The sequence below is a fragment of the Carcharodon carcharias genome, chromosome 3 (assembly GCF_017639515.1).
Source record: "Carcharodon carcharias isolate sCarCar2 chromosome 3, sCarCar2.pri, whole genome shotgun sequence".
Classification (NCBI taxonomy): Eukaryota; Metazoa; Chordata; class Chondrichthyes; order Lamniformes; family Lamnidae; genus Carcharodon; species Carcharodon carcharias.
In genome coordinates, this window is record NC_054469.1 from 187,085,519 (window position 1) to 187,111,539 (window position 26,021).

The 26,021-nt window shown below is 40.3% G+C and overlaps 1 protein-coding gene across 4 annotated transcripts in view; it reads right to left on the bottom strand.

Moving 5' to 3' along the window:
- The window catches only part of LOC121275861 (activity-dependent neuroprotector homeobox protein-like), a 31,799-nt gene extending 18,718 nt beyond the window's left edge, over nt 1-13,081 (bottom strand). Inside the window, exons 1-2 of one of the 4 annotated variants that reach the window (XM_041183605.1) lie at nt 11,150-11,291; nt 9,710-9,818 (exon numbers count right to left, since the gene is read on the bottom strand). The gene's annotated coding sequence lies outside the window, so the exon portion shown is untranslated. Of the gene's footprint in view, nt 1-9,629; nt 9,819-11,149; nt 11,292-13,017 lie in introns of those variants that run through there. The other 3 variants (XM_041183608.1, XM_041183606.1, XM_041183607.1) reach the window with 3 other exon arrangements.
- Between the last annotated feature and the right edge of the window lie 12,940 nt (nt 13,082-26,021).

Below are 26,021 nucleotides of genomic sequence, written 5' to 3' on the forward strand. Positions count from 1 at the left end.
AGCTAGTATCAGTTTCATGGTCATCATTTCTATCATTGATTGTTGTAAAAACCCATCTGATCCACTAATGCCTTGAGGGGAGGAAATCTGCTGTCCTTACCTGGTTTACATGTGACTCCAGGCCCACAGCAATGTGGTTGCCTCTTAACTGCTTTCTGAAATGGCCTAACAAGCCACTCAGCTCAAGGGCAATTAAGGGTGGGCAACAAATACTGGCCTTGCCAGTGACACCCACATGAAAGAATAATAAAAAACTGACACTCTGCCTCTCCCTCTATACTCCATCAAAACTATGATTTTGGGCACTTCTATTAAATCTCCCCTTAAGCTAAGGAAAGCTGCCACTGCTTCTCCAATCCCTCCATTTAACTAAAGTTACATATTCCTGGAACCATTCTAGTAAATCTCTTTTGACGGCCAGAATCGGACAAAGTACTCCACAGCTATATTTATAAAGGTTTAGCATAACTTTCACACGTTTATACTATTATGGGTTTACACTATACTGAGTTATTGTTAAAAGCTGAAGATCCCCTACGCTTTAACTGCTTTCTCAACAGTCCCTCCTACCTTCAAAGATTCATGAACAATCAGCCCTGTTTCTCTTCCTGCATCCTTTTAAAAAATTATACATGAGTTTATATTGCCCTGCCTCATCTCTTCACAATTCTCTGCATTAAAATGCATCTACCCAGTATCTGACCCAGTATTTCACCAATCTGATTATGTACTCTTGAAGTCTATTATCCTCATCACTGTTCACTACATTTGAGTTGTGTGTCATCTACAATCTTTGAAATTATGCCCATGGATACCCAGGTCCAGGTTATTAATATCAAAAATATTTCCACTATGGAACACTGGGGAATACCACTGTAGATTTCCCCCAATTCTGAAAAACAAATTGCTCACAGCTATTGTCTGGATTTTTGCCTATTTGCCAATATTGTTGCTCACAATGCCACTGCCCCTTTAAGCTCATGAGGTTTAATTTTGCAAACAAGCCTATTATCAAAGGACTTTTGAATGACACTACCCTCAACTCCACCCCTCTGTTACTACCTACAAATAACTCAAATTTGATTTGCCTTTCACAAATCTATGTTGGCTGCCATTTGTCACATTTTTCCAAGTGTCAATTAGATTTGTCTCAGATTATCTCCCAGCATTTCCCTCACACTGACATTGGGCTGACTGGCCTATAATTGCTATGTTTATCCCCCTCCACTTTCAGGAACAGGGTGCAACATTCGCAATCTTCTAGTCCTCCGGTACCACTCCTATAACCAAAGGAGGATCAGAAAACTAGCCAGAGTCTCTGCAACTTCCATCCATACTTCTCTTAATATCCCAGGATGCATCCATCTGTGACACTGGCAGCATCCTCTTACTGGAGACAAATGCCAAATATTCATTTAGTTCCTCAGGCATACACCCTACCTTGTTAGAATCATTTACAGCATAGGAAAGTGCCATTTGCACCAGAATTCTTGTCAGCTCTCCACAGAGCAATCCAGTCAGTCCCATTCCCCTGTTCTACCCCCTTAACCCTGCAAATTTATTTCCTTCAACTGCCCACCCAGTTCCTTTTCAAAATCATTGATCCTCTCTGCTTTCAACATCCTTGTGGGTAGTGAGTTCCAGGTCATTACCTGGAAAAAGTTCTTCCTCACATTCCCCCTGCATCTCTTGCCCAAAACTTCAAACATGTTTCCTTGTTCTTGCACCATCAGCAAATGGGAGCAGATTTTCCTAGTCTACCTTATCCAAACCCATCATAATCTTCTACATCTGCATCAAATCCCCCCTCAATCTCCTTTGCTCCAAGGAGAACTCCAATTTCTCCAACATCACCTTGTAGCTAAAATCCCTCCTCCCTGGAACCATTCTGGTAAATTTCCTCTGAGCATCTAAAGGACCCTCATCCTTCCTAAAGCATGGTGACCAGAAGCAGATTCGATACTCTGGCTGTGGCCTACCCAGTGCTTTATAAAGGTTCAGCATAGCATCTCTGCTTCTGTACTCAAAGCCTCTATTTATAAAGCCCAAGATCTCAGATTGCCAACCGCTCTCAATATATCCTGTCACCTTCAAAGATCTATGTACATGCACCTCCAAAATCCCTCTGTTCCTGCACACTTTAGAACTGTGTCATTCAGCCTATATTGTCTCCCCTTATCCCTTCCGCCAAACTGCATAATCCCACACTTCTCTACACTAAATACCATCTACTATTTGTCTGCCCATCCTGCTCGCCTGCCTATGTCTTGTTGCAGTCAACTGCTGTTATCCTCACCATTTGCCGTTGCTCCAAGTTTGACCATCAGCAAATTTTGAAACTTTTAACTACTCTATCCAAATCATTTATATATAGCAAAACAAAAAGCAATAGTCCTGGCACTGAACCATGGGGGCCCTCCACAAGATAATCTTTTTGGATTGTAATCAATCCTCCCCCTTTTCTTTTCTAAATATGTAAGTAGTACAACCATTGTCAAAGAACTTGGTTCCTCTTTTATGTTACCCATTAATCTATTCTCATCCATTCTTTTTTTAAACAATTCTTTCAGCATTCAATGTGGTTTTCTCCTGTATTGAGCCCTTACATTTACTGCACACCTCCTGTTTCATTGGAATCTTTCAATCTTTCATCACAGAGTTCTAGCTTTAGATGCCCTCTCTTTTCCTCCCATGGGCATGTGTCCAGCCTGTAGCTGAACTCTCTGCTCTTTAAAAAGAGCAATTACTCATTTCCTGTTTTACCTGCCAATCTTGATTCCAATCCATAGATAAAAGCAAAGAACTGCGGATGCTGGAAATCCAAAACAAAAACAGAAATACCTGGAAAAACTCAGCAGGTCTGGCAGCATTGGTGGAGAAGAGCACAGTTGACGTGGAGTCATCATGACCCTTCGACAGAACTCCCTGGGTGGGTTCGAAACATGAGGGATGGAATTTCAGTTGAAATGCACGTGGGGCAAGTCGGAGACGGAGACAGTCACTGAGAAAGAAAATATGGCTGTGAAAGTGGGTTTTAGTAAACACCTTGTCAAACACCAGGAGAGAAATGGAAAGCAATGAAGGTGAACAAGGCAAAAGAGAGATACAAAAATCCTGACGGAGAGTAGAGCAAAACTTCTTCAAGGTAGTCATTCCTTGAAGAGAAGTGGCAGTCAATTAAACACGAGATAAAAGCAAAGAACTGCAGATGCTGGAAATCCAAAACAAAAACAAGAACAGAAATACCTGGAAAAACTCAGCAGGTCTGGCAGCATCAGTGGAGAAGAGCACAGTTGAGGTTTCAAGTCCTCATGGAAGGGTCATGAGGACTCGAAACCTCAACTGTGCTCTTTTCCACCGATGCTGCCAGACCTGCTGAGTTTTTCCAGATATTTTTGATTCCAATCCACCTGGGCCAGGACCTTTTTGAAGTAGCTCTCCTCCAATTGAAGATTTCCATGTTTGACTATTCCTTGTCCTTTTCACAATTTCCCAAAAGCTCCTTCCACTTCATTCCCCAGATTTTCCCCAAGAAATCTTGATCTTCCTTGTTGGACTGGAAACATACGGGTCAAGAAAGTTCTCATGCACATTTCAGAAATACCTCACTTTTTTGCCTATTATTTTCCCAGTCTATATTAGGATAATTGGAATTCTCTATTACCATCAAGGCAAAGTTTTTGCATTTTTCTGAAATTTGCCTTAAAATTTAATCCTCTATGTCCTTCTCACTATTTGGTGGCCTACAGTGCACATGCAGCAGCTTAATAGTTCCTCAAATATTCCTTAATTCTAGCCAGTTTCTGTTTTTGAACCCTCAAGAACATCCCTTTCCAGCACTCCAAAAGTAAGTTTGATCAATACTGCCACAAACCCCTCCCCTTTTTTGCTTCCCTATCTTTCCAGAATGCTATGTAGTCAAAAGTCCCCTTGTTTAAGCCAGGTTTCTATTACCACTATATAATCCCACGGTGCAATGTGCTTGCAGCCCATCAACCTTATTAACCTCACTCTGTGCACAAAAATGCACTCCAAACTCATCCTAGTCTGCCTTGCATTTCCCACGATCCCTACTTCTGAGCAACTTTATGCTAAGGCTGATTGTCTCTCCCAAGTCTCTATGACTCTCATTTCCCATGATGCTTCATCCAGGTGCTGCTTCAACTCCAAATTAGTTATACCCTCCCCCATAGCAACAGTTAATTACTCCATAATGGCATTGGTCCCAGCTCTGTTAAGCTGCAATGTGCCAATCTTCTCCTGCCCAAGAAATCTGAGGCCTCCCCCTGCATCATTTCTCCAGCCACACAACAACCTGTTTTATCTTAGTGCTCCTGTAAATCAATAGCACGTGGTACCACCTTTGTCAAGCTCTTTAACTTCCTCACTATCTTGTGAAACCCTAACGCAGGACCTCAAGCTATTTCCTTCCCATGTTGATTCCAACATGGACCACAGCTGCTGGCTGTTCTCCTTATCTTCACAAAATGTACTGCACCCATTCAGATATATCTTTTACACAGGAGCCAGGTAGGAAACACCCTATGCAACACCCACATCAGCAATTGCAGAAACATGTCTACTTCACCGACTGGCCAATCCACTGTGCAGTGCTTTGCTCCAAGGTGCTCTGGATTTGTTTCAGATGACACTCCTTGAAGGTGTCATGACTTTCACCAGTATTAGCACTGCAAACCGGTTTGTGATTCCACTCACGGAGGATTCCTACATGGCCTTTATTTTACTACTCTGCCAGATGGTCACCAACTTACTATCTTCCTGAGCTCTGCAGCTGTGGGGTGACCATTCTAGAATGTGCAATCCTGGAATATTGGAGTCAGGGAACAACACACTCAAAAATGAATTTTTAACCATCCAAATCAATCTTCACTGCTGCCTCATAGAAAACCTACTTCACTGTTTTAGACAGGGATCCTGAGAGTTATCCTATTTCGGATATTCAGTGGATTACAGATGTGAAGAATAATTCTGCCTCATCAGAAAACATTTAATATGGTTCCAAATAGATTGTTTCTAATAACACGTGAAAATGGCACATTAATCCAAGAAACTAAATGACATTGGAAAAGAGAATGTAAGTACCGGGACGTAACTGAAGAACAGTGACTATGGAAGCTTTGCACCTTTTAGCTCTAATTCCTAAGGATATTCTGAAATTTGTTTCAAAATTAGGCAATTTATCATAAAAAAAATGGACAGCAATACGTTGAGAAAGTTCAAAAATTGAAGATAATTCCAGCACTTAATGCCAAATAAAATAATGTGTGTGTAAAAAAAATTTTTTAAAATTGACAGGTATTTAGGTATGAAAGGAAATCTAGCTCTGACGGAGAAGCACACAATTGACCAAATATTCTATATAGTTTTACAACTCCACTTTGTTGAGACAAGATTGTTTTCTGTAAAATACAACCAGTCAAGTTTCATAGTGTGTGGTATACTATTAAAGCAATATTCTTTGACATTTGAGTAAGCAGGGAATTTCACCTTCTACGAGGTCTGATCAGAATTACCAGGGACTAAACAATTAAACAGATGGTCATGATAGTCACTACACAAGAACCATTTGAAGAAAAGGTCTCAATCAAATGTTTTGTCATGACATGGTTTGATTATGTCCTTCAAAATCTTGATTAGGTTCTTTTCCACCTCAATTTTAGATATAGTTTTATGTTATATGGCAGTTTGTTACAAGATATGAGTGATCAGGGGCTTCAATGCATTCTCGCATTTCCTTGCATTAACAGCACCGCACTTTAAAGTGCTCGTGCCTTGCAGTGCTCCCTGCACATACCGTGCATCAGTGCTTACTAGTAGTTTTGTTTGAACTTGCAAAGAGAAATCGACTTTTACTTAATCTCCTAAAAACTAGGTCCATCTGTCTGTATGTTTACAGAGAAGACAAAATCAGTTGCTAACTTGTGTTTATTTCCTTCAATACATTTTCAAAACCTTCAGCAATTTCATCCTACTGAACCCAAAGACCATTTGATAAAAAAATGTCAAAGATAAACAATTGCAAAATCCTGTAATTGGTATTCTAATACTAGAGTGTGGTCTTGATCAGCAATCAAGTCCAGAGGCTGTTGAGAAGGGGATAGATTCTGTTTGAAGTGAGTTTTTGAAATCAGCACTGGGTTGTTCAGCAGCCAATAAAGTAAAATTGCGAATGCTGGAAATCTGAAACAGAAAAAGTTAGAAATACACAGCAGCTTAATCAGCATCACTAAAAGAAAAGATGCATTATGATATTTTGGCTGTGCTCTCTTCATAAGAATTCTGAAAGGTATACACCTAAAAGGTCATTAAATTGTGTTTTTTTCTTAACAGATGCTCTCTGATTAGAGATGTATTTCCAATTTCTGTTCCAATAAAAAGCTCAACAATTAGCATTTACTACCCCAAAGTACCCTCAGCACTGTTGAACCATTAAAATATGTTTAGCTAAAAGGATGGAATTAAAACCTTGTATGAAATGTTAACAGGATTGAAGATTTCCATTGGCCTGAAAACCTTAGTGTATTAATTAAAAGTAGGATATAAAGGTTTTAAAACATTGACATTTTGGTTTAAAATACTAATTTCCCTTTCCATGTCAACTAGCAATTCCAATCAGCATTTTCAATATCAAAGTATTCCTAGTTCAGTTTGTAGCAGCAACCTATCACCTTAACTTCTGAAAGTTGAGAAACACAGCACCTTTAACGTAAAAGACATCCAAAAGGCATTTAATGAAAGTATAATCAGAAAAAAAAAGAGATGTCAAGGCAAAGGAAAAGCGACAAAAAGCAGATGGGTTTTAAAGGTGAGGGAGATGACTAGTGTAGGGAGGGGATTCCAGAGCATAGGGCAAGGGTGTCAAACATACAGCCTGCAGCACACTTTCACCCCAGCACACTTTCACCCCAGCACAGCCTTCTGAACCCAACTGTCCTTTTCTGCCTTAGAATTCAAACTTTTTGGTTTAAAGCACAGATTGGCTGAATTTTACGACTCAGCACTGAAAGTCCAGTGCCTTTTAAACCAGGTGAGTAGACTCTCAATTTCTCATTCACCTTAGCGTATGGTCACTGGGAGCATGACTTCCTGGTACTGTTGCACAAGTTGATTGCCAGCCAGGTGTGAACATCTTACATTGATTTTTCAAATATTTGGAATGTTCTTCCCCAAAGTGAAGATTTAAGTTAACCTATTGATCATGCAGCAGTGTTTATAATGTATTTGTTTATAGTGCATGTGTTGTTTCTAAAACCTTTCCAACATTTTTTAAACAAATAGGGAAGGTAGACTTCTGTTTGGCAATAACTTCAATAGAAACCATTGCAGCTGCAAAGTACACGGAGGCAACCAACTGACATTCCCTCTGGTTTTGCTATAATGCCTTTAGAAATGGACCAGCTATGAATAAGGACTTTAGTACTGCTGAAAAGAGAGACTTTGTCAAAGCTTTTTGTCTTGCACTCATCAGGACAATTCGCAAGAATACCAAATTTAAGAAGGGTACAACAATTTATACTGTATGAGAAGAGTGCTGATTGGTAGAGACGTTGCCATGGAAAATGCACTGGTTGATGGTGACTGACAGTTAACTGCCAAGCATTGTTTGAAATTTAAACCAGGTAGCTTGACTCTGACTGATCAAGACATTGCCCTGAAGAATGAATCAGCAAAGCAAATGACTAACTAGCTGAAACAGGAGCAATGTGTACACATGTTCTTTCTGTCTATTAATATATGTAGCGCAGGACTGGAAGGCAATGAAATAAGAGAAGACAGGCAAGGTTGATTGAGAAAGAAGTTCAGCAAAGCTGAAGAGTCACTCTGTGTAGAGTCTGAGAGAAGAAAGGAGGGAGAACATCTGAGAGAAACACTGTAGGACTGGGGACTGGGCAATTAAGAACAAGAATTTTATAGAAGAGATGAAAGGCATAGAACAAGCTGAGGTGCTTGAAGGAGAAGAAAGCAGAGGAGCCTGGAGAGGCAAAGCGCGATCTGGTGATAAGGGGCCAACCGCAGTAACAATCGAGACAGTTTCCCACCAAACCAATGACAATATAATTTTCAATAAAGTTGTGGAGAATCACTGAAGTCAACTGATTGTCAAATTCTTCAAGCAGCCACATTCCTTAAAACAGTGCAATCACTCAAATACCAATGATGGAAATTAGAGTTTTTTTTTTAAAAACAGTGCAGGTAGATTCCTACCCACCAATTTCTCATCCCATATTCAGCTGAGACTAAAATATCGCTGAGGGAAAGCCCATGTGAAAAATAAAGAGAGTCAAAAGTATAATTTGATAACAGGTCTCAACTTGGAAGTCCAATGCTAAAGAATCATAACTAAGTTAATCACGGAGATATTTCAACAGCAAAAAGTAATAATGATCTACACAATGACTAAAGATATCTTGATTTGTACTGATATACTAATTTTTAAAAGTTACAAGAATTGCGCTGACCAGTGGGATGGGCAGGAGAAAAATTTTGCAGCCAATGGCACCTCATTTTACAGCAATATGTGGTACAGTACTAAGATAATAACTTGGTCTTGTCACTGGGCACGAGGGTAGTCATTAATTGTCTATTTGTTGGCTTAGTAACTGGTTATTCAAACTTTGTTCACCTCTGCTAGGATGCAGTTGTGTACACAGTTTTTGGATAGCCGAGACTATCTTAAAGTTAGGCTAGAGATCTCGAAGAATGTGTCAGTAATTCCTGGGCTCCCAAGAAAGGATAATTAGTTGCAGGTGGCCTCCATGGTACCTGTCAATGGTCACGAGCGATGGGGCTAGGTACAAACATTTGAAAACATTGGTCTAGGTAAATGGAGAAAAAGGCTGGGCTTTAAGAAAGAAGTGATTACCCATGGAGTGGTCTGCAAAGTTAAGTGGGCATTTATTGTATTATATGCAGTATATATTTCTTGTTAACCTTTGCATATTTACCTGCATGACATCTCATTTGTAAAAGAACAGTGCAACAGCCCAATCCATGACCCTGGTAACATGACTGTAGAATACTGTGAAAAGCTCTAGTCGCCAAATTGCAAAAAGTATGTAAACAGGCATTGGAGAAAGTACAAAAAACATTCACAATGCTGACACCAGAACTGAGAGGGCATGACCAACAGGGTTAACAGGTTGGGCTCTTTTTGCTAGAAAAGGGAGCTAAGAGGTGAACTCATATGATCTTTAAAAATATGAAAGGGTATGATAGGGTAAATGTAAAGATGCTTCCATTTGTGACAGTCTAAAACCAGGGGTCATAAATATAAAATAATCATTAATAAATGTAGCAGAAACTTTGTTATCCAGAAAATGCAACTTCCCACCACATGGTAATAGTGAGGCGAAGTCTTCAAGAGGAAATTACATGAGGGAGAAGGAATAGGGTGAAATGAAACAGCCGGTGGAGCATACACCAGTTGGGCCAAATGGCCCATTTACGTGTTATGTAATTAGTTTTACATCCGATGAAAAATGATTTAACAATTGAAGCTGCTCTGATGTCACTGTCTTCGTGATGTAATTTATTTGTTGTCACGTGATTATAACCAACCAATAAAGTGTAGCACTTATTAACCAATGAGATATCAACTTTCCAATCACCTTGTTTCCAGAGACCAATCACACCATTCAGAACCCAATGAGCTAGTTACCACGGAAACAGTCACGTGGTCAACACTGACCTGAAACAAGCCAAATCCCGCCCCCACTTGGCCTGCCTTCACTGGCATTTGCTGAGAGCCCGTCAAATAGAATAAATACCAGTTGATCACGTGGTTAGCTGTACTCAGACTGGAAGAAAAAAAAAAGAATCAGGGTAAAATACTGCTTAAGAAACTATACTGATCTAAAAATGGTACATACCATGCCTTAAACATTGCTGAAGTAGCCAAAATCAAATTAATATACGATTCAATGAATGTTCTAAACTGCTACTTTAGTAATCCCTAAAGGAAATATAGCATCTAACACTTGCAACCAACTTGGCTCGATCTTGACGACCGATGGGCTATATTTACGGCAATGTTTACACTTTTGACTTTGTTACAGAATCTCGAGAATGTATGAAAGTGATTCTAAAACTTTGATAAAATAAAAGTTTGCCATCACGTGGAACACAACATTGCAAGTACTCTAGGGCAATAGTCATAGGGCAATGTTTCACCAATACTATACATAAAAATGTTAATTCTTCCTATACTGCACTATTTTTCAATATATTACAAACGAGTGCAATGAAGTACACCAAGTCAAATCAGTGATTACAATAAATCAACTACATACGGGCAGAGGAACATGTCAACTTCTGATACTTCAACTGCATGTATCTATTTCTTCCACATTTTATTAAATGTGTTTCGCGTGAAATCAATTTATTTTTTGCCGCCATCGTCCTCTCCCCACCCCCCCAAAAAGAATCACAAAAAAAGTATTTTAAATGTCACACAGCTAAGTACCTATGGAAGTTACTTTAAAAATGCTCAATGCAATTGTCAGGTAATGACTAACGCGCAGGAGTAAGTGTTGAAATTTCCTCGCACACATCCACTTCACACCGGTAGTTTGGTTTGCGAGGGAAATCTCTTCTTTTTCCCAGCCTTGCGGGGTGTCACAACCAACGGTTCAAGTTTGCGCCTTTGAACAAGTTGAAGACATCCTCTGCAAAGAGGGAGAAAGGGGAGGTGCAAGCCCAGGTACTGCCACCGCCCGCACCAGCAGCAGCCAGTCGCCGGGCTGCAGTGAACTCGCTCACCTGTTGGCTGGTACTTATCTACAAGGCACGGGAGATACAAAGCAAGAGAGAGAAAAAGAGAGAAGAGATAAAAAAAAAACCCAGACAGCTCAGCCACAAGCACACTCGCACCAACCAGTTGCGAGTAAGAGTACCCAGATTTAGTCAATGAGAGTTAAAGGTGCAGTTTGTTTTGGGGGGGGCGGGGGAAGGTGGAGTGGACGCGCATGGCTCCTGTTGAGTTTGGGGTGGGGAAGGACATTGCGAGTTAAGTGATAGCGGCGCCACTACCTCAACCCCTCACTACCAGGCAGAGCTGAAAGAGGGAGCTATTCACCCCACCCCCTTTCCACTCAAAACATTGCGCGCCAAATTCGCTGACCCGACTAACCTTAACCCGTTTTCCAACTTTCCGCTGCTCGCTGTTACGCAGTCAAATGCTTAATGATTTTTTTCTAATTTCTTATCTTTTGTCATAAATTCACTTCAGAACCGTAACGTTCTTGACAAAATGGCGCTCGATTCCACCTGGAAGTGACGTTTAACGTAATTTGCATACCGATGAATTGGCCAATAGGAATAGAGTATTGTATGCATCTATTAAAATATGCATAAAGCAATTTGCTGAAACTTATTTAAAAAAAATCAATGCAAAAGAAAACAGTTTCCACAAATGTTGCAATTTATCCATTTAAGTTGGGTCCTGGGCCCCAAAATATTAATTCTCGCGAGAACTAAGGGCCTAAGTCATAGTGACGTATGTTAGAGAGGCAGTCACCAACCACGTGGAGAAATTTAACACTTGACCGACTTTGCATATAAGGGGGTGTATCAGCATGCTGTAGCACATGCAATGGTAAACCATTGAGTTGTTACCCAATGGGAAAGGAAAACCTATGACTGAAGAAAAACTATTCAATGAGGGTTACATAAGCCAAGTTTACTGCTAATTGTGCGAGTGTTTAGCTAGTCCCAGAATGATGGGACATTTAGAACAGGTGTTGTAAGTATCCATGCAATAGCAATATCAACTGAGATGGGGTTAATATGGATAATCCCAGTGTGCACATATTAATTGCTATACAGTTAGATAACATGACAGGTCAAAAGTTAGATAGTTAACTGAGCAACCAAGTTGGGGTAAGGTCATTTGGTTAATTCTGGTTTCTCAAGTCAAGAAGAAACCTTAGGCAATTTTAACATATCTAGTCAAGTCTGAACACAAAGTTGCTCAGAAAATGTCTAGTAATAAAAATTCAGTAAAGTAAGATGTGAAATTGATGCCCATTGAGCAAATATGTTTGAGTTGATTAGTAAGTAATTTGAAAAAAAGATATAGTTGATGCATACATCCTTTCTGTCAATTTGCAAAAGTACATTGGTCGACTATCATAAAACACATCGACTCCATCTTTTAGTGACATTAATTACAACAATAAAATTAATGGACCATTTTAGTGGCATTGAATTACTTTATTTGATTAGCTATCTTCTTGTGTTTGATCATGCGGATCTGTTACAGCACCATCAAATTTTGAAGTCTGGAGACTGTTGGTATATACAACTGATGTATTGGAATAATAAGTTTTAACCAGTTTATTTTGAGCTTTTCTTTATACATCTGGCTCTTCCTTAATTTGGAATTGTGCGAAGGCAATTTGTTGCCAAGAAAGAGAGTGTGAGGATTGGGTTAATTTGAATTTGTTTTCATTTTATTATTATATGATTTCTATTAGGCACAATAATGCTTTTCTGAAGATTGATAGGCTAATCAGTGATTCAATGGTAAAATAAAAATGAATAAAATGAATTAAAAAGCTCCTGGAGACTCAAATGGTCATGTCGTTTTTCCAGTTTTGGATCACGTATGCTTTGCTGCATTTTTTGATTTACTTATCCAATCTTTGACATTATGGTCAGATAGATTGCTAAATAATCCTCCGTGTGCCAAAAATTATGCTGAAAACCAATTTAAGATTGTCAGTCGGGCTCGCAATGTGGCATATTTGCATATACTGGAAACTACATATATTAATGCACAAGACCCTGTTCTTTGTAGACAGAAAGAACATGTACACACATTCCACCTGTTTCAGCTAAACAAATTAAGTGATAGCCATTCCTCAGGGTAATACCTTGACCAATCAGAGTCAAGGTGCCTGATTTAAAATTTCAAACAATGCTTGGCAGTTAACTGTCAGTCACCATTAACTGGTGCATTCTCCATAGCAATTTCTCTACCAATCAGAGTCCACTTACCAACCAATCAGCATTATCTTCTCATACCATATAAAGCTGTTGCTTCCCCTGAAATTGGTATTCTTGCGATTGTCCTGATGAGTGCAAGATGAAAAACTTCGACAAAATGTATTTTTTCAGCAATACTCAATTTCTGTACTGTCAAATGATTATTTGTAAATCATGAAGTAAAGATTACCTGATGACCTTTTGTTCTTTAATGCTTGGCTTTTCAAAGCCTAAGAAAAGACTGAGGAAGAGAATTCCATTTTTAGGAAAGACGAATTATAGTAGATGACTATGGCATGAGTATGAATTATCAACATTAGGTTTGGTCAATTTAGCAACAGATGGAAAGGCTATAGGAAGAAAGCAGCATAGCTATAACTACAACGTAGTTTTTATATATAATATATATATATAAATTGCATCCAATTATTGTTTTGTTAAAGAGGAACTAATTTGTATAACACCTATGTGTACTATTAATAGATATGTAATTGTGGTTGTGTCTGTTCACTAAATATGCGTCATAGTTACTGAAAAGTGGTGTAATGTGATGCTTGTCCTCCCTTTGAAAGCATGAGAGAAATCCAATGGAAACATGTGAGAAATTAAGTAGCTCAGTATCAGAGATATACCTAGATATTAGGATCAGCGAAGATAGTCTCAGTACCAATGGGAGCCAAGACTCACTCACAAGACTAATTTCAATATGGAAACTGAAATATTTCAGATTGAAAAGATAGAAAAATGTAAGTGATTTCCACAGGTTACGTATACATTATCTTCAACTAACAAATTAATTTGTAATTATGTCTTACAAGTTCCTGATGAAGAGATTCTGATAACTGTGTCAGATTTATACAAGCACCTGTAAACTATACTAAAGTATGGTATATTTGGGTATTTGATCAATATTTTTCAAAGGTGATGATACAGAAATATGTAAAAATGTAACAGATAAATTGATTGTCATATTGTAGTAACACATTCTAAAAACAAAAATAATTTTAATAAAGGGTTATTGGTTAAAAAAGGTTATTGTTTATTAATGTATACATTTCAGACTGAATTTTGCACAACAGCACACTGACACATTTTGCATTATACAATTTTCCTTCAGAAGGTCAGAAGAAAATCCTAGTGTCTTCTACAGATTAAGCATTCTAAATGTAATAGTTACTCTGTAGGAAACTATTTTTCTCCCCATGTTAATTATAAAATACATGAGAAAATGGAAGAGCAAAATGGGTAGAAAGTACAAATGGATTTTCAGCCATTTGTAATACTTTCTTTTTTGCAGTCTTTTTCCCATCGAAAAGTTGCTGATGAAAAGTATCACTTGGAAAAAATGATGAAGGCTTAATTAAAGGCCAGGGAAGAGAAAATCAAGAAGAATTGTATGAGCAGGATATCCATGTGTGAGGAATTAGATAGAAATTAGAAGTGATTCCTAATTTCCATCAAGGATATTTTTTGTTCATTAAGCTAACACGTATTCCAGATGTCACCACAACATTCTGTAGTCTTGTGTCAAATTGGCAGTATAAATTAAATATTGGAATACATAGGAATGATATAGGGATGGTGCAAAAACTGAATCTATATGTTTGGCGTTAATAAATATGAAGGTAACTGTTACTCAATGAGAGTATACGGTAGACTGTTTGGTGGGGGAAAAATAGATCTGTAGAAAATTTAGAAAAATATACAAAAATAGATCCATAATAATAGGCAGTTTTAATTATGCAAATATAGACAGGTGTATAAGTAATTTAAGTTGCAAATCAAGAGATGGGGTAAAAATCAACTTCAAGGATGCACAATGGGTGCTGGAGGATAGCCACCTATTATAAACCATGTTCTGTTTTCTTTTCCAATGAAGCCATGTGGCAGACAACCAATGCAAAACCACTGGCTTTGTGCCCTACTGAAATTGTGTTTTGCCCAATGTGTCCAGGGTTGCTTTTTGAATAGACAAAGAGGTAGTGCTGGATCTGATTCTAGGAAAGGAAGTGGAACAAGTAGGTGTTGTAAAGGTTGGGGAACATCTAGGAAACAGTGATCACAACATAATTAGTCTTGATACAAAAACTGAAAAGGAGTGGGCATAGTCAAAGATAAAGGTTCTTGGGAGGAGAAGAGTCGCTTTCCCTCTGAAATTTCCTCTTCAAACATCTCTGCCTCTCTTTCCTTTTAAGGTGCTTCTTTAAAAGCAATTTCATTAACCAAGCTTTTAGTCATCTGCCCTAAGTAGAGCCACTAAGGTAATAATCTCTGGATTACTACTTGAGCCATGAGCAAATTGACAAAGTAAATAAGAGTTGAATGCATGGCCTAAAAATTAGCATGGGAAAAACTGGTTTTGAGTAACTAGTATAGGGATGGCTTAAACTAAATGGGGGGGGGGGGAAAGAGGTGCACGAGGGGAAATTTGGAACATTAAAGAGAGGGGTAAGCCAATAGTGCAAAGTAGCAATGTGGGTGGAACATTAAAGAGAGGGGTAAGCCAATAGTGCAGAGTAGCAATGTGGGTGATAGGGAGGGACAGAGCATAAGAATGGACCAGCAAAAAAGGTCACAGGGAAAGTGGGGCTCAGGTGAAGGGATATTTAGAAATCCAAAAATAAAAGTTGAGGCAACAGTAAAGTGTATTGATGTGGATAAAAATAAGCTGAGTGGGATGGGAGGGAACAGACAGTTTAACAGTAATAATGCATCCATGAGTAAGGTCCATGTAGGGAATACTAGTAAAAAAATGAAATAATTTTATCTGAATATGTGGAGTATCCACAATAATACAAACTCGTGGGGAATACTAGTAAAAAAATGAAATAATTTTATCTGAATATGTGGAGTATCCACAATAATACAAACTCGTGGCACAAATAGAGATAAATGGTTGAGACCTAATCATTACAGAGACATGCTTACAAGGTGACCAAGGTTGGGAAATAAATATTCCAGGGTACACAACATTTTGAAAAGGCAGACAGAATGGAAAAGGAGAAGGGGTAGTCTTGATAATAAAGTGTGACATAAAGATATTAGTGAGAAAGGATCTTGGCTCAGAAAATCAAGAAATGGAATCTGTTTGGGTGGAGATTAGGAATAGCAAGTCAAAAAATGCTGGTGGGAGTAGTTTATGAGCCCCTTAACAGTAGTTATACCTTTGAACAGAGCATTAAACAATATATGATTTGTGTGTGTAACAAAGGTAATGTAATAGTTGTGAAGGTTTATATGTCTACATCTTTATATAGACTGGATAAGTCAAATGGCAAAGCTGCCCTGGAAGATGAGTTTGTAGAATGCTTTCATGAGAGTTTCCTGGAGCAATCTGTTGTAGAACCAAATAGAGATAAAGCTATTTTAGATCTGTTATTGCTCAATGAGGCTGGGTTAATTAGTAATGTCACAGTAAAAGATCCACTGGGAAATTGTGATCATAATACAATTGAATTCCACACAAAGTTTGTAAATGACACACTCCAATTAAACAAGAATCTTAAACTTACCAATTATATAGGTATGAATAGTAAAATAAGGATTGGGGATGGTTTAGGAATCAGAAAAAGGATACCAAAAAGTTGATTTAAAAAGGGAAAAAATAGAATGAGGGTAAACCTGTCAGGAATATTAAAAAACAGATTGAAAGAGTTTTCACAAGTATAAAAAAGGAAGAGAGCAGCTTAATTAAGCTTTCATCTCTTTAGAAGCAAGGACGGCATGGGAATGAGGAAATGGCAGAGATATTGAACAAATATTTTGTCTGTCTTCACAATGGAAGATACAAGTTACATACTAGAAACAGAGGGTAACCTAGAGGCTAATAAGATTGAGGAAATTAAGGCCATTAATATCAACAGAGAAAAAATACTGGATAAATTTAAGGGACTAAAATCTGACAAATCCCCAGAACCTGGTTGCCTACGTCCTAGGGCTCTCCAAGAGAGAGCCAGCATGTTCACCATCTCTGCAGCTATGATCTTCCAAAATTCCTTAGATTCTGGAACAGTCCAGCAGATTAGAAGTTAGCAAATGTAACACTACTATTCAAGGGAAGGAGAGAGAAAATGGGGAACGACTGGCCAGTTAGCCTGACATCATTCATTGGGAAACTGCTGCAATCTATTAAAGAACTCTTAACAATGCACCTAAAACATAGTGTGATGAGAACAAGTCAATATGATCTAGTGAAAGGGAAATGGTGTTTGACAAATTTATTAGTTTTTTGAGGAAGTAGCTAGCATGGCAGACAAAAGGGAACCAGAGAATGTAGTATACCTCGATTTCCAAAAGGCATTGGATAAGATGTCACAAGAAAAGTTAATACACAAGATAAGGATTCATGGAGTTGATAGTGATATATTAACATGGATAGAGGATTGGTTAATGTACAGGAAGCAGAGAGTAGGGATAAATACAGCATTTTCAAGCTGGCAGGTTGTGACTAGTGGAGTGCTGAGGACCAGTGATGGGGTCTTGGCTATTTACAATCTATATTAATGATTTATACATTACCCTGTGTCTCTTTGTCCCTAATTTTGCTGATGATACAATGCCAGGTGGGAATGCTAGTTGTGAGGAGGAATACAAAGAGGCTGCAAAGAGATATAATCAGGTTAAATGAGTGGGCAACAAGGTGAGAGATGGAATCTAATGTGGGGAAGTGTGACATTATTCACTTTGGTCATAAAAGTAGAAAAGCAGAATATTTTTTTCAAAGGTGTGAAATTGTAAATGTTCAGGCAGACTAGGGTGTACTTGTACAAGAAACACAAAAAGTTAGTATGCAGGTAACAATAAGCAATTAGGAAAGAAACTGGGCCTATACTCTCTGGAGTTTAGAAGAACGAGAGGTAATCTTATTGAAACATACAAGATTCTGAAGAGACTTCACAGGTTAGATACTGATACATTGGCTGGAATTTTCCACTCCTGTTGGCGGCAGGCATCATGGCAGGTGTGAGTGGACAATGAAGGGGTGGGGGGGGGGAAGAGTGGCATTGTGGTAGGGGGTGGAGGGTGAGAGAAGCAGCCATGCAATTGGGAAAGCTTGTCAAAGGTGAGCATTCTTCCATAGATAAGACTGTTCACCAGCAGCTTCATTGATACGCTTGGAGTCAGACCTCTGAAGCATTTCTGCCCACTCAAGCAACGCAAAAGCATGAATCTGCCACCAAATGCTCCAGAACTTTTCACCCTCTGGTGCAGACTGCAAATTAATGTGCATTAGGGGGCTACAGAACACTTAGATGACTGGGCAAGTTGCACAATTCCCTTGCAAAAGGTGGCCATGGCACGGTCACTGGTGGAGGCGCTCACAGCCCCTTGCAATGTCTTTATTAAGGTATCCATTATGGTTCAAGCTAACAGTGCAGTCTTGCAGTGCGGGTTAGGAGAATGCCTGCACCTGAGCTGAGAACACAGCATGCACTCCAGTGGTCGAAGCTGCCACCAATCAGAGGTGGGTGGGGGTTTGGACAGCTACTGGCCATCCAAGTGGTGGCCAGCACTCTCCAGCATGCATGAAGAGGCCTCGAGAGTTAACCAAGAGAAGTCCTTAGGGCACCTATGCTAACCCACACCTATCTCTCTTTGATCCTGCAGGAGGAGGACATCAGGATCATGCTTACAGGGAGCAGAGAAAAAGGAGGAGTGTGTAACAGAGGTGCCCAGCTCACCCGTGAGAAGAGCACCACCCTCAAGATCAAGGTGCAGCAGGGCCTCCTGCTTAGATAGCTGAAAATCCACAGAGTGCAGTCGCTCGTAAGTGCCTCGCTAGGCCCAGGGTCTATACACGTCGCTTGTCATTCCTGAGAACCAGTGTTGCTGAAGACTGCAAATGTCTAGGGAACTGCGCCATGGGGACATGGAGGGTATCCACTGCCAGTGGCCGTGAAAGTGACTGTGGTACTCAATTTCTATGCCAGTGGGTCCTTCCAGGGCTCCACAGGTGACCTGTGCAGGATCCCACACACACTAGGGTTACCCACAGAAGATGTGGCTGATGATGTCCGTGCGGTGGCCTCAGACTGCAGCAGAGACACGGTATGAGGAGGCTTATGCTGCAACCTGGACTTTGGTGGAGCAAATGATAAGCATCTTGAAAATGAAGGTCTGGTGCCTCAACAGGCCTGGTGGAGCACTGCAAAACAGTCCCCAAAGTGTTGCATATCATCATCACTTGCTGCACACTCCACAACCTGATGCTGTGATGGGGTGAGGCCCTGGCTGAGGAGGAGCTGGAAGAACTGCATATCTCCTCTGATGAGGACGTTGAAGAGGGTGACGGTGATGAGGTTGTCAAAGGTGAGGATGCGGCGATGAGGCAATCACACTGGCCAGGCGAGGCTGGCGCGCTCGTGAGGCACTGGTGGCCGCAAGATTCGTGGAGGATGATGGTGAGGTGAGGACAGTTCTGACATCCTCACCTTGCATCTGTGAACGTTTGACTCCTGTGTGCTTGTGCTTGATGGCCGCGCATTTACCCTCAGTGCTCAGGCTCCTGTCATGGAGACGCAGCGGAGGCACAAGATTCCAGGGAGATGACGACGACATGCAGTGAGGACATTCCATAGATCTTCACATAGCCTCTGTGAATGTGAGACTCCTGTCTGGCTGAGGGCAGCTCACTTGCGCTGTGATCAGGGTCATATCATTGAGACACAGCTATGAAACTTTAAATGCACCTGATCCTTTGCCAGCTTTCAGCACCTGTTGCATTCAGGACCACACCGTCACAGATGCTGAAGAGATGGGGAGTTGGGGTGCAGCCCAACCTCAAAGATGATGAGAGCACACAGAGGCAATGAGAGAACTCTTGACGCTGGCCCACGACATTCTGGCAGCAATGACCAGCACCATCGAGGTGCAGCCATCCCTGATGTGTCCAGTGAGTGTGAAGCCGGACCATCACTTTGGTCTGAAGGTTACACACTGTACAGGAAAGAGGCCCTGGACCGAGACACCTGCCTTTATCTTGTACAGAAACCAAGGTTTCACATCTGAGTGACACAAACACAGCTCATCATCACAAGGAGGCATAGACAAGAAGACATTCTTGGGAGTTTATTTATAATAGTGAACATTATGTACAAGTGATTAAGACCTGGGCCTATGCGGTGCAATTATATCTTAACATTCCTAACCATGCTGCTATGTTTTGGTGCTCCCTGGACATCCACAGCGGAAGTGGAGGCAGCCTGCTGACTGCTATGCCCTGCTGTCTGTGATAGATAACATTGGCGGATGTCCTCTGGAGGGCCGAGAACTGAAGGGCCCGGGCCTGTTTTGGGTATCCTGCTGCGGGCCTGGAGCACCCTCCTTGGCCTATGGAGCTGCAGTTGATGGGATCACAGGAAGAGGGTATTTAGATCAGCTGCATATTCCTGGAGTCACCTGGGTGAATGGCTCAGGGGTGTCAAGCTGCTGGTCCTCCTCCCATTGGGTGCCTGACAGCAATCCTTGAGTGCTTCACAAATAATTTTTAAAATAATTTTCAGAGGAATGAGAGGGGGAGAGCTTTCACATGGGTCTCCTGTGATATACAATATGATTCAATGACACTGTTTCGAACCTGGTGGCATGATTAAGTAGTTCTATGTTAAGATTCAGATGGATTTATACAAGGTGTGAGCTTTTAGAATTAAAGAAAGATAGAAATACTGGAGGAAAATAAGCCTTACAGTCTTGCCATGGCAGCTCTAACTTAATCCCAATTCTAGGGTCATTTCTTCATATCAACAAACCATTAATTCAAAAGTAAGTACAATGTTCCTTTTAAGCATCTCTATTTATTCTAGATTAATGACCTTCTAGGGCATTGTGTTCCATATTCTAACAATCCTTTATTGACAAGAACCTTTTTCCTGGATTTGCTGAACTCAAATTGTAACATGGTTCTTTAGTTCTGGATTCCCTCATGACAGGAAAATGTTGTTACCTGTCTAACCGAACTATACCCTTTGTGATCTTAAACATTTCAATCAGTTCATCTCTTAGCTACCACATCTCTGGGAAATATAACCCAAGCATGTTTCATCGTAACTCAGTCCTTTCATGTCTGGTATCATTTTGGTGCATTACCACTGGATGTTTTCCAAAGCCCGTATACCCTTCATAATCTAGGGCACCCTCAACTGAACACAGTATTGCAAATGAGGTCTGACTGGTCCTCTATATATTGTAGCACTTTTCTATCTTATGATGTCCAGCATCCTATTTGTCTTTTTGATTGCTTTTAATGACATGCATACTTGAATCCAAATATCTTTGTTCATTTTCCCCTCTTCCACTATGTCTTCCTCAATTTAGACTGTATTCCCTGTTCTTATGTCTCAAAATGCATTTCCTTACACTTTGGATTAAAGTGTAATTGCCATCATTCTGCTTAGTCATTTGATCTGCCCACATCCTTTTGTACTTTTTTTAAACAGTCGAATTTGCCTCTTTAGGGAAGTATATCCAAGTTTTTAGATATCAAAATCCTGGTCATTCTTATATGAAGTGCAAAGGTGAAGTCCCAGCAATGATCCTTGCAGGGCATTACTTCACTGCCCATCAATCTGAGAAATACCAATTGGATACATAAGACTGGAACGAAGAGAGGGCAGTCCCACTGAATTGGACAACAGAGAAAGGTATTAGAGGAGAACAATGTATATGTGTCAAAGGCTGCAGAGAGGTCATTAAAGAGATGACAAAGAACTATTATCATATACAATACTGATCTTAACTCATTAAAGTTCAGGCAATGCAATTAAAGACAAAAATGTCACATTACCTAACAGCCCCAGAAAAAATCCCTAATGTTAATGCAACACCTTCCCAACGGGAACTACTGGTAGTGATCTAAGCACAACACCATAACTGCTGGCCTTTCCAGATCCCAAGATTTCACAAGCTCTGTGAAACATTGTCACTCCTGTGTTTAATCACCTCTTGTACCTTACACTAACCACTTTGCAGTGAAGTTGGTTACATGGCCTGGCTGCCAACAAATTGTCCATGCAGACCCTTCAGCCAAGCGACTACAGAACACCAGCATTATCCCAAGAGAATGGCTGGGTGCTGCTCAGGGTTGTAACTAATGGCAGTCACTGCCAGTTCACCTGCCACCTACATGAAACTGCCACACCCAAAATCGTTTACTGTTCTCCAGTTGTGACAAATACAGCTTTTGAGACTTTAGAATAAATTCTCATATAAACCCTGATGACAGGCCAAGAATAAAATGACAATCCCAGAAGGATCCATTGCCATTTAAGTTCTTCCTGTTGGAGCCCACTTGCAGCCCAGAAGAAATACTATGAATAATGTTCTGGTACAGCCTGGACTGAAAAAGCCAAAATGCTATAATTGTCAGGTTATTTAACAGCTTTGAAGTGAAGCTAATAATAAGTCTGCACAGGAAATGTGAACTATTGGACAAGAGAATGCACCTTATTAATCTTTGACTGGAGCTACTAACCTGCATAACTGTGCAGGTTCACCAGTTTTAATAAGAGTAGAAACCAAGTAGGCACTTTACAAGTGTTTGCTTTGGAAAGAGACTTTGTACACCGTCACATTTCAAAACCAATAACAGCCCAAACATTCACAAAAACGTTATTGCTAAAAAAGACGTGCTATTGAAGTTTTTCCTCTTGCACTCATCAAGACAGACAAAAAGAATGTCAAATTTCAAAGGGAGCAATAATTTATACGGCACAAGGAAACTGATTAGTTGGTAGAGGCATTGCCATGGAGAATGCACCAGGGAATTATTGTTCCCCTAAGCTTTTCAATTCAAAAAGAGTGCAATGCCTGAACATGTTCCATCTACCTGCAGAGGCCAGGTCCCTGCATACAAATAAAAGTAGCTTCTTGCAAGGGTGGTAATTACGAGCCCAACAATAATCTTAAATTGGTTGTTGGTGTAATTCTCAGCACTTCTTTTTCAGTTCGCTGTCCGAAAGTAAGTCTGAACCACAGCACTAACACCACCACAGATAGGGCAAGGAAGCAAGTCCCGGGTCCACCCCAACCAGAATGGGAATCAAACCCTGTGCTGCTGGCAGTGTGATCCACACCAGCCATCCAGCCAACTGAGCAAACCAAGCCCCACTACCTCCCCTGGCAAGGAGTCCAAGTTGCTAAGGCAACATGCACTTTTACATGCACGTTGTAGTCCAGAGGTATGAATAGTGATGGTAGAGGCTATTTTCTTTCATCATGTGGCTGACCAGGAATCTCTACCACTCTTACTGCCTGCCACTGGCATATATTGGAAGGATTTTCAGGCCGATACTCAACCTGTTTGGCCACATTATGAACACACATTCCTTGGCCATCAAGTCCTGGAGTGGGACTTAAATCCAGAGCTGCTGGCTCAGAGGTAGGGATACTACCACTGCACTGCAAGACCTCCTAGAATTCTCAGCACACTTTGGATTATTCAGCAAGTGTTTTGAAACCCGAGAAGTGCCCAGTCTACCTCAAATTACACTGCAAGGGCAAGGTATCTCAAAAATTTGAGCAACAGGTGGAAATAGTGGTTTCACACTGTTACTATGCAGTAGTGATATTTTCCATGAACAGGATGCTGCTGTCAAGCCAAAAAGACATCCTGCCTACTGCAAAAATGAGTGATGTGGTATATGAATTTTAGTGCCGGTGCAATGTTGTACATCCCACCGACGAGCAGATTCTACCAAACTGCATTCCCTTCAATTATATCTGGAATACTGTGTATAGTTTTGGTCTCCTTAAGAAAGGATATAATTGTATTTGAAGCAGTTCAGAGAAGGCTCACTCGACTGATTCCTGGAATGAAGAGGTTACCTTATGAGAAAATGTTGGACAGATTGAGCCTGTGTCCATTGGAGTTTGGAGAATGAGTGATCTTATTGAAACATACAAGATCCTGAGGGGACTTGACAGGGTGGATGCCAAGAGGATGTGTGAGATACTAGAATCATGAGACACAGTTTAAAAATACGGGGTCTCCCATTTGAGATAGGGATGAGGAGAAATTTTTCTTCGGGAGGAGTTCTCTTCCCCATAGAGCAGTGGAGGCAGGGTCATTGAATATCTTTTAAGGTTGTGTTAGTGTCATACCTGAAAGACATGAAGGAATATACATATATGTCCATATCATCTTGGCCACTTTATTAACTTTTTTTTTAAATTGACAAAGGCTGACTAGCTACAGCTTACACAAAAGGAATATCTAGGATCAGAAAACACTGAGGATCTTGTTATCTCTAAAGAGGTGCCAATGCCCCTGTGACCTCAAAAATCAAATCCCAAGGAAATGCGCAAAGATCCTTTACATTTCTAAGGCAGAGCTCTGGCCAACGAAGACAATACAACTGCAGTGACAAAGGAGCCCTGAAACTTATTAACGGATGCAACATTAACCCTCTCAAGAATCCAAGCCAAGAAGTCCAAACCAAGGAGAAATGGGAGTTACATCATAGGACCACCCCCCTCCCTCACAAGCTGCTCAAACCTGTAACATTGCCTTGCGGAGCTGAATCCAGGCAGTCTGCCAACTTCCATCAACAAAGCAGCAGCAGAAATAGAGCTCTGTCCAGATTTAAATTGCCTGGCCCTCATCTACACTCTTTCCTCCTGGAACATCAGAACTTCTGTATCAGTGCCTACTGCAAGATTGATTCATCCCTATGTACTTCTCCAATTGTGGAAAAGTGGATCACCCCACTTCAGTTTCAGCAGGCTAACCACTCTGAAGGAATACACCATTGGACTTTTGATTCTGGACTCACATGAAACAATAATTCTTATTTTGCCTGTATTCTTTGCCCTGCGCCTCTTTCTTTTCCTTATCCCTCTTTTATTGTGTGAATGTACCAGAGTTGTGTAGCGACATGCCCCTGTGATTTGAGTGTGTGCAAAATAAACTAACCTTCTGACTTTACCCTCTCAAGTTTGCTGTGTGATTATTAATAGAGGATTGGATCACTTAAAAAACTGAAGGGTTAGGGCAAATACACCATCATTTATAAAGGGGGAAATCAAAAATAAAAAACTTGTTTATGGACAGGTGGTGAGGGGAGAAATCAGGGCTGTTTAAATTAACCCCCCACGCGATATCAAGATATATTCTTGATTAACAAGGGAATCAAAAGATATTAGGGATTAGACAGGCAAGTAGCGTTGAGGCCACAATCAGATCAGCCATGGTCATATCAAATGGCAGAACATGCACAAGGGACCGGGTGGGTGTGCGTGTGTGCGTGCATGCATGTATGTATGCAATAAGTAGAGTACTGATTGTACTCAAGCAGCTTGTGCTGGCAAAACTCAGGACATACTGATTGGACAACACTTGCTGAATAATCCTGTATATGCCAAGAGTTACACTAACACCCAAACTTGACTCGCAATGTGGCTCACTTGCTAGAAGCTACATATATTCGAATGCAGGGACCTGTCCTCTGCAGACAAAGGCAACATTCCAAACATTGTGTCTTCTTTGAACTAAACAAAAGCACAGGGGAACAACAGTTCCCTGGAGTATTCTCCATGGCACCACCTTGCCAACCAATAAGCACCCTTTTCTCATGCAGTATAAATTGTTGCTGCCTTTGAAATTGGGCATTCTTGCATCAGTCCTGATGAGTGCAAGATGAAAAGCTTTGACAGCATATGTCTTTTTTTCAGCAATACTCAAAACCATGTTTCAGACAAAAAAAATTGAGAACTTAGATTGTGGGAAGGAAATAATCATCCCCACCTCTATTGTGTATCCTAAGCTTAGATAGGTGGAGTAGCCCAAAACCAACAATTAAAAAGTGGCCCTGATATCCTGTTTGACTCAACAACTACCTTCCATTACTTCAATCTAATGAAACCGGTCTCCCAGGACCCTACCAAGGAAATACCTTTCACTAACATTCCAATCCCAAATCTACAAAACCGTATACAACCCTGATTTATGCAATTCTAAATACTGTGCAACGTGCACTTTCCGAGGAGGCAGGTGAATATTTTGATGCATTATCAAAAACAAG